Here is a 10606-nt window from a genome sequence, read left to right on the forward strand (position 1 = left end):
CTATCTGAACAAACATGACTTTGGAAACCAAATCTGTAAGGTCTTTAATTGAGCTCAGCCACTGTCTGTTTTACATTGGTCATGTTACTTAAATTCACAGAAAAATGACAGTAACACCGAAATTGCAGAGTTGGTTTGAGAAATAGAAGTTCATACAAATAGGAGTTCATACATTGTAACAGCTTAATAAATGGCATATATTATTATTTGTGCTGAAAACTGATCTAAAGGATATATGATTTTTAAAAAAACTATAAACATTTCAACTATAATGAACACATACCATGCAAATAAGTGAACAACTCTCTAAAACTTCACAAATTGGACATACCTGTTCAACACACATCCATACCGAGAAACAGTATTGTTAACACCACAGACCTCATTTATGCTGTATCTCTTCTTAGATAGTTACTGTTCCGACCATCCATAGCATAAATTAGATTATCTGTTTTTGTACTTTAAATAAAAGATGCATAGATAGTCTCTTGTGTTTGACTACTTTGGTTCAACATAATGTCTCTGTAACTCACCGATATATTTATACATAGTTAACAGATATTTTTTTTATCACTGTACTAAAAAAAAAAAATCATTGTTCTATACTATTCCATCATAACGTTCTATTCTATATTATATTCCATTGAATATAATATAATTTTTGATACATTGTTTTCTGATAAGCATTTTTCAGGGAGTTTGTTGTTTAGTTATTATACGCAGTGTAGTTCAGAATACTCTAGTACTTACCTTTTGGTTAAAACATGTATGCTTTTTCTTAGATTTAAAAAGCATACATGTGAATTTATTGGATGTGTCAGAAAGAATAATGCCTCTTAAAAATGTCCACATTCTAATCTTTGGAGTCTGTAGATATGTTACCTTACATGGCAAAGAGAATTTTACAGGTATTATCATTATTTTTTAACAGATATCATTAAATGAAGGATCTTACTATGGGAGATTATCCTGGAGTATTCCGGTATGTTCAAGCTAATCACAAGAATCCCTAAAATATGAGAACTTTTCCTGGCTGAGTTCAGAGTGGAATGGAAGAATGGATTATAGAAGAACTATTAAAGAGGGATGCACACTTGCTGACTTGGAAGATGAGTAAAGGAGTCCAAGAGCCGACAAATGGGAACACTTTGAGAAGCTGAAAAGGGCAAGGAAATGATTCTCTAGGTCCTTCAGGAAGAGACTCTGCACTGCCAACACCTTGATTGAGACCCATGAGAGACTTCTAACCCACAATTGTAAGATAATACATTTGTGTTATTGAAATCCACTAAACTGCGATCCCTGGGTGGTGCAGTGGTTTAGCGCCTGCCTTTGGCCCAGGGCGCGATCCTGGAGACCCGGGATCAAATCCCACGTCGGGCTCCCGGTGCATGGAGCCTGCTTCTCCCTCTGCCTATGTCTCTGCCTCTCTCTCTCTGTGTGACTATCATAAATAAATGAAAATTTAAAAAAAAATGAAATCCACTAAACTTGTGGCAATATTTTATAGTATTAATAAAAACAAATATGCTGGATAATTGAGTAGTCATACGTTCAGCTGGACCATTATGAATATACTCTTTGGTAAAGTGTCTTTAATTATGTATGATTTAAATTATTTGAAATTTGTTGAGTCATTTTTCATCATTTTACTGTCAATATTCTGTCTTCTTTTATTTGAGGTCTCTGTTGAATAAGCAATAGGCAAATGATTTTTTTAACCTTTTACTTGTATTAAATCCATTATATTATTACATAATTGTTATGAAAAAGATATAGCTACTCCCATTTTATATTTCCTATTTGAGACGTTATCTTTTTTAAAAATCTACTTTATTGAAATAGAATTTTTTTTTTAAAGATTTTATTTATTTATGAGAATGCACAGAGAGGAGAAAGAGAGAGAGGCAGAGAGGCAGGCAGAGGGAGAAGCAGGCTCCATGCACCGGGAGCCCGACGTGGGACTCGATCCCGGGGCTCCAGGATCGCGCCCTGGGCCAAAGGCAGGCGCCAAACTGCTGCGCCACCCAGGGATCCCTAGAATTTATATTTTAAAATGCACCCATTTTCTATACGTCTCATGAGTTCTAACAAATATACATACTCATAACCGTCACCAAAATCAAGATGTAAAACACATTCTTCACCTCAAAAGAAGTACCATCATGCCTCTTTGGCAATCAACTTCTTTCACACCTCTGGTGTGAATAAATAATAATCTATTTCATGTTACTATTAAATTTATTTTGTCTTTTGTTGCTTTTCATATAAATAGAAACTTGCAACCTGAATTATTTCATGTCAGGCTTCTTTTACACAACACAATGATTTTGAGATGTATTTATATTGTTATGTAAATTACTAGTTTGTTTTTTTTTTTTTAACTCAGAGTAGAATTCTATTTATGGATATACCACAATTTGTTTATCCATTCACCTTTATGTTTTTATAATTATTAAGTGAAGTTAATATGAACTTTTTCACACAAGTTTTTGCATGTGAACATATTATCATTTCTTTTTGGGAAACACCTAGGTGTAGAATAATGGTTTATATTTCACTTCAAAAACACCAGTGATTTACCCAGACAGGTTAAAATGTTGCATTCCCACCAGCATTTTATAAGCTATTCTGTTGTTTTATGTCCCTAGCAACAATTGGCATATTTAAATTTATTTATTTATTTTTCTTTTAACCAGAGTTGAGTGGAGTAGAATCTGAGTTTGCTCTAAATTAGCATGTTCCTGATAACTAATTATGTCAAATATCTTTCTATGTATTTATTGTCATGTGCGTACTTCCTTTTATGAGATGCTTTTGTTCAAGTTTTTTACCTTTTTTTGGATTATCTTCTTGTTACTAAGTTTTAAGAACTATTTAGATATTCTGGATATATATTATTTGTCTGTTAAATGAATTACTATTTTTTTCTCAGTCTGACTTTAGCCTTTGCATATTCTTAGTTATGTCTTAGAGAGCAGAAAACTTTTCTCTTTTAAGATGCATTTATTTATTTATTTTTATTATTTCATTTGATTTTCATTTGATTAATTTGTGATTTGTACATTAATATTTTTATAGGTCTTTATATATATTAAATTATGGGTGCCTAATTATAGTCCAATAAAGTCATTCTTTTTCTACTTTCCCTATTCTTCTAGTATATTACAATCTTTAAAACCATTTCCATTTTGTATTATTGGTGTGATGGTGCCTTGTTTTACATATAATTTAAGCTTCACAGGACATTTCTATAATTGTTTTGTACATTAAACAACTACTTACATTCTCTCATTTATTTACATTTTTGTGGTGTATTTTAATTCTATTCTATATTTCTTTGTTCACATTTTAGATTATTTTTTTCCTACCTGAAGTTCTGGCTTTAATTTAGACTTTTATTTTTAACTATGTCCCTATTATTGACAGCTTCCCTCAGTCTTTGTCTGCAGACATCCTTATTTCACTTTTATTTTTGATGGATAAGAATATATTCACTTGTTTTAGAATTCTAGGTTGGCAGTACTTTTTCTTTGGAAATACAAAGATGTCATTCCACTGCTTTCTGACTCCCATCATTAGTGGTGAGAAGACAGCTGTCATTCTTATGGTTGGTTGTTCTTTGAAAACAAGGTATCTTTCTTCCTCTGGCTGGCTTTTAGGACTTATTTTTTTATTCTTTTCTTTGCAGCAGCTTTACTGTGAAGTGCCTAGTTAAACTTTCTTTTTGTATATACTGCGTAAGGTATAATTAGATTTCTTGTACTTATGAGTCTTATATCATTTAAAAATTTTCTTAGCCATTATTCCTTTGAATACTACTTTTGCCCCATCATTTCTCTCTTCTCCTCTCAAGACTTGGATTATAATTATAATAGACTTTTGAAGAGTGTCCAAAATATCTCTGTGCTCTATTCTATTCTACATTTCTTTTCTCACCACTGTAGTTTGTGTATTTTTTATGGACTTTCTCTTAGGTAACTGAAATTTTATTTTAGCATGTACATTTAAAACTATTCATAATTTCAGATATCACATTTTATTTTCTGTTTGTAGTGTCAACTTATTCTTTTTTTCTTTTTGAGAATCTAATACTTTGGTAAATTTCTTTAACTTTTGTCTATTTTTTCACTGTGTTCTTGAACGTTAATCATAGCAATTTTATAAGTATTCTTTTGTAAATTCTGATATATGGATCTTTGACATCCAATCTAATATATTTATTCTCTGCCCTTTTCTTTGATCGTTGGTCATGTTTTTTCTTATTTATAGCCTATTTAGAACTTTTTTATACCTGTCAATGTTCAATGACATAATTCTAGAGGTTCTAGATGATATTATAGCCCTCTTAATAAAGTTCACCTTTTCCTCTGTAAGGCAAGTAGCAGAATAGCTAATCATTTAAATTGAATAAGAAATTAAGATAAATTGGCCTTTGTTGCAGTCTTGATAGACTTTGTATACCCCTGGTTTGTCTTTTTCCCTAAATATGGCTCTCACAAGCTTTGGGTTGAGAGCTTTCCAAGTCAATATTATTTACCCCAGAAGATTACAAGAGATTCATTTCTGTCAATTCAAAGATTTATCTTAACTCTATAGTGTTCCCTTGCCCCTGTGGCTTCAACATTGTGTGAACATCTTACTGACAATGTTTTCAAAATAAGTGCCTTTTCTGTCAAGTCTTCACAAGTACCACAGGTGTGATTTCACTCTGCCTTTTGGAAGATTTGATTTCTATTTTCCTAGTCTCCTGTGTCCTCTGAACTTCCAGGTTATCACCCTTATTGAACTACTAAAAAGTTATGTTTCTTCTTTGCCTTTTCCTTCCAGGTTCTCTATGCTTGTCCACAATTTGAAAATGTCTCCAGTAAAAAATGGCTGAATTTTGTCAACTTATCTTGGGAAGGGTCTTAACTTCTTTGACTTATGGATTTTTAGCAATTTATTCTTTTCTGTTTCCAAGAATTTTTATTGCCTTTAAAAATGTGATTAAAATAAAGAAAAAAGAACTCACCATGTTCTCATTGTTGTATCAACCTTCAGGGTCATTTCTTCTCATGTGGATTTTCCAAATCTTTAAAATAGCAGTGCTGTGTCAAATTCTTACCATGCTTCAATATCCTCTGACTTCCATTTTAAAAAAAGATTTTATTTATTTATTCATAAGAGACAGAGAGAGAGAGAGAAAGAGAGAGGCAGAGACACAGGCAGAGGGAGAAGCAGGCTCCATACAGGGAGCCTGACAGAGGACTCCATCCCAGGTCTCCAGGATCACACCCTGGGCTACAGGCAGCACTAAACCGCTGTACCACCAGGGCTGCCCTTTCTCTGACTTCCTATTCTTCAACCATTTCAGACTCCCTGCTCAGCGAGGAGCCTACTTTTTTCTCTGCCCTTACCTACTGCTTGAGAGCTCTCTCTAAATAAAAATATTTTTTAAAAAACATTAAATAATGTCTATTATATCGGATATTTATGACAACTGGATTTTTTTAAAATTTAAAAAAATAAAGTAAGATTAGAGGCTAGAAAGTGTCTTAGAGACACTTGATGGTTGAAATTTTTGATAAAGTGGTTTGGGAAGGCCTAATTGAAAAGTGACATTTGAATAACAATGTTAAGACCATTCTCTTCAATTTTGTTTTTGCCTATTTTTCTTCCCGTATTTTAAGTATCAGTTTTCTACTTCAGAGCTCCATCATTTGTCTTTTTTAACTTTTAAGTGTATTTGCATATTTTATACTCTGTGTTTCTCAAAGTGTAATCTGAAAACCAAATATATTAGAATCATCTGGAGTACATTTTGCCATAGCAATTTCTAAACTGCACATAAAAGTTTGAGTCTGAAATTGGTTATTCTATTCCCAGCTTTTAACTAGCACCCATTCTGATGCTTATGCAAAACAAATTTGATAACAACTTCTTTTGAGGAAGAAATGATTAAGTCTATTTGCGATGGCTTTCTCTGGCACACATATGTTGGCAACATTTTTCATCTCTATTGTCTGGTAATAAATATCCGTTGAATAAATTAAAGTATGAAAGGCTTTCAAATAATTCCTGCACAGAAATGTCACCTGTATGTTCTATTCACAAATTCCAATTGATTTTACCTGGTCACCTTCTAAATTTTCTATAGAAAGACATCATTTGAGCATTTTCATTTTTTTTTTTTAAATAAGTGTCTTTTTTTTTTTATTTTTTTATTTATTTATGATAGTCACACACAGAGAGAGTGAGAGAGGCAGAGACACAGGCAGAGGGAGAAGCAGGCTCCATACACCGGGAGCCTGACGTGGGATTCGATCCCAGATCTCCAGGATCGCACCCTGAGCCAAAGGCAGGCGCTAAACTGCTGCGCCACCCAGGGATCCCGAGCATTTTCATTTTTACACCACATTTTAGTCTATATCACATGAAATTTTATTTACTAATTAAACTCTTTAATTTTTAATCATTTGTGTCAATATATATTGCCACACAATGCTATTTAATAAATGACCACAAAACCTCAGTGGCATAGAAAAATAAACTGACCACCCCATCACAAAGATCTATGGTTAGACTGATTTGGGATGAGTTCAGCTGATTCCAAAGGGGTTCACTCATGCATCTGAGGTCAGCTGAATGCTGGGTGGTTGCTTCTGAATATGTCCTAAGCTTAGACAACTTGTCCTTGTTGCATATGGCTTCTCATCTTCTAGGAGATTTGCCAAAGGGCAAAGTTTCAGAGTTTAGAGAATTGATAATATAATTTGATGATATGTGTGAGCAGTATCTGCAAGGTAGAGCTAATAAATAACTGAATAAGCTGAAAGTATTCTTATTGTCATTCAGAAATTGGTCATAACAGTTGATCTCGATCTAGTGAAGTTAAAATTATTAGTAAAATTTAGGTCACCTCAATGGCTCAGTTGGTTAAGTGTGTGCCTTTGGCTCAGGTCATGTTCCCAGGGTCCAATACTGGGCCCTGATTAAGCTCCCTGCTCAGCCGAGAGCCTGCTTCTTTTTCTCCCTCTGTTGCTATCTCTTCTTTCTCAAAAAAAAAAAAAAAAAAAAAAAAAAAGTAAATTAGGTTTTAAACAAAAATTTCATAATATGCACATTACTATAATTGAAAGCAAGGGAAGTTAAACTTAATAACAACAAAGAGAAAATGAAAGAATTTAGATTTTGCTTCATTATAAGGATGAATTTTGCATCAGGGCTTCCAGCAAAAGGAATACAATGCTTCCTGAAATAGTAATTTTCCCATGATTGATGGCTTTCATGGGCTCTATGGTTTTATAGGAGTTGTTTTAGAGTGGATTTTAAACCTTGGAATAAATTGGTCTAATCTCCCTGATACTTTCCAAGCATTAAATATTTCTTATTTGTAGAATCAAAATTAAGTTGACATGCAACAATCACAAAAATGAGACTATAAAATATACATAAAGTTCTATGTAAATTCAAATTAAGAATGAACTTGAAATAAACATCAATTAACATACTATGATGCAAAGTGTTATAGTGGATTATTTACTTGTCTGGTAACGTTAAGCTTTAATCTAGCCTGTGTCACAAATTGTCATACAGACTTCCTATCATTTGCTATGTTACTTGGTCTGTTTCCCTCCACTGTAAATGTACAGTCAAATGACCTAATGGCACGAAGGAAAGAGTCATGTAGATGCATTAGGAATATTTTAGGCAGAGGAAATAAGGACATCCTTGGGTTATTAAAACAAAATGTTTTTTTAAGTTTTTTATTTATTTATTTGACAGAGAGAAAGAGACCAGAAGCAGCAGCAGCTGCAGAGGAAGGGGCAGAGGGAGAGGGAGAAGCAGGCTCCCCACTGAGCAGGAGGGCTGCTATTGGGCTGGATCCCAGGACTCCAGGATTGTGATCCAAGTTGAAGGCAGACACCTAACCAGCTGAGCCACCTAGGCACCCCAGCTATTTGTGCCTGGAACATGATAGAGGAAGACAATGAAGGAGACAAGTAGTTCAGGTCAATGCTTGGAAAACACTGTAAAGACTTTGGAGTCTTACAGGGAAGGGGATTCAAAGCAATGACAGGACACTTCAGTTCCACTTATAGAACAGTGAAGAAATTGTGGAAGACAAGTGTGGAAGCAAAGAGGTCAGTCTTAGTTATAATAGTTCAGCAAATGATGATGAATCTTCAATGAGCATGTCAATGTGAAGGGGTAGCATGGCTGCAAATAGATGGCACTTCACTGACAGGATTTACTGTTGTATATTATTGGGTAAGGCCATCAAGAAGACGTGACCACCAGTTGACACTCAGGTTAGACTTGGGCAATTGAGGCTCTTTACCCCAACCCCTGTTCTTGGAATATATGGTCTTGTCCACTGTTCCTACAGTGGGAGCCACTTTCAAGGATTGATAGAGCAACATGTGTTGAGAACTTCTGGACAATATTTGTGACTAACTTTTTAAATATTTTATTTATTTATTCATAAGGAACACACAGAGAGAGGCAGATACATAGACAGAGGGAGAAGCAAGCTCCTTGCAGGGAGCCCAATGTGGGACTCGAACCTGGAACCCTGGGATCTTGTCCTGAGTCAAAAGCAGACGCTCAACTGATGAGCCACCCAGGTGTCCCTATTTGTGACTAATTTAGTTAAGGCTTCTATATACAAACTTTAAAGATTTGCTGGGCTGGTGCAGAAAACTACTCATTTTGCAGCTGCCAAAGACAAGCCTAGTAAGTAAATTCCCGTGTTCATCAAAACTGTCACCTACCAATCTGGAGTAATCTGCTTCTTTCTTCCTTCTCTCCTTGTCCCATGTATGGGGGGTGCTTTCAGATTACATCCAGAAACCTCCCAAGGAGGTTAGGAGCCAATGCATATGATAAAGAGAAGTCAATTATAATATTATTATATTTTATTTGTTTCTGGTTCCCCAATTCAACAGTAGCAAGGCGTGATCTTAGAGAAGGATCATGTGATAAATTTCATTATTATCTAACTCAATTTATCTAATATAAATAAAGTGCATTAGGTATATATTAAGTATTCTGGTAATTAAGGTTAAATTTTACATCACAAATCACTACTTTTTTACAGAGAGTTTGTAATGTATTTTCATTCTGAAAGTGCATTGCCCAGTATTACTTTGGTGAGTGTACATGAGTCACTTTGCTTTTGTCCTAGTGAGCTTTCTGTATTATGTCAATTGCTTTCTGCATCTTCTTCTTCCTCTTTGCTTCCTCTTCTTCCTATAACAAGTACCTCCTCTCCTTCCCTTTCACTTCCTCCTCCTTGCCATTTTCCTCCTCAGCCTCTTTTTCTTCTTCTTCTCCCTTCAAGGTCCTGATGCTTTCACCAAACTATGGTTAGCAAACAGTGATTTTATTAGAAACATTAATCATCAGTGGCAGAAAGCCTCCCAAGAATGCCAAATTGAACAACATGCAAAGGACCATGCTTTACCTATCTTACTTGAGGAGCATATAAACCACCTAATAGAGTTTACTACTATAGAAATGTCACAGTTCTGTACCAAAGGTTGTCACTTTTTTTAAAAAAAGGAAAAAGATTATATTTTAGTTTTTTTCTTTTTCTGAATACTGTAACTTTATTTATTTATTTTTAAAGATTTTATTTATTTATTCATGAGAGACAGAGAAAGACAGAGAGAGAGAGGCAGAGACACAGGCAGAGGGAGAAGCAGACTCCATGCAGGGAGACCAACATGGGACTTGATCCTGGGTCTCCAGGATCCCACCATGGTCTCAAGGCAGCGCTAAACCGCTAAGCCCCCCAGGTTGCCCCGAATACTATAACTTTAGGTGAAGAGCAGTTTTGAAAATAATGCTTAAGTGAAATAAAAATGTTGATTTGTCTTACTGTTAACAGTTTGTATCTAAAATGTAAGTAAATGAAAAATAATATTATTTTAATTAATTAAATTTTATTTAATTTTAATTTAAATAATTAATTTAATTAAAATTATTTAAATTTTAATTAATAAGCCACTCAATTGTGGCTTATTGATACATAAGTGTTCATATTTTAAAAAAATATTTATTCATGACAGATGCAGAGAGGCAGAGACATAAGCAGAGAGAGAAGCAGTCTACCAGTGGCACTTGATCCCAGGACCCCATGATTACAGCTTGGGCCAAAGGCAGACATTCAACCACTGAGCCACCTAGGCATCCCAATAAGTGCTCATATTCTATATGAAAATTATGTATTAATAATTCAGTTTCCAGTTTCTTTATATAAATACTTCTATATATTTGCACATTGTGACAGTATAAGTGTTGTTACACATTAAATTCATAAATCCATAACCAGGATGACTCTTTTTGCTTATTTACATCTGTGAAAACATCACTACAATCTGTAACATGAAATCTATCATCTCCAAAACTTTCCTCCCATCCCTTTTATTTAATAATAATTATATGTAAATATAATAATTTATAATTATAATAATACTATTATGACAGGAATACTTAACATGATATCTACTCTTTTTTCAAAATTTTAAAAATATAATACGGTATCGTTAACCATAGGCACTATGCTATACAATAGGTTTCTAGGGCTTCATCTTTGTGACTGAAACTTTGTACCCTATGA

At 34.0% G+C, this 10606-nt stretch overlaps 1 long non-coding RNA gene across 1 annotated transcript; it reads left to right on the forward strand.

The window, feature by feature from the left end:
• Positions 1 to 869: 869 nt before the first annotated feature.
• LOC140637581 (uncharacterized) lies at positions 870 to 10227 on the forward strand. Its single transcript, XR_012034666.1, has 3 exons — positions 870 to 1256; positions 7768 to 8126; positions 10056 to 10227. It is a non-coding gene; the product is annotated as an uncharacterized lncRNA (long non-coding RNA).
• Positions 10228 to 10606: the final 379 nt, after the last annotated feature.

Source organism: Canis lupus, chromosome 8 (genome assembly GCF_048164855.1).
Source record: "Canis lupus baileyi chromosome 8, mCanLup2.hap1, whole genome shotgun sequence".
Classification (NCBI taxonomy): domain Eukaryota; kingdom Metazoa; phylum Chordata; class Mammalia; order Carnivora; family Canidae; genus Canis; species Canis lupus.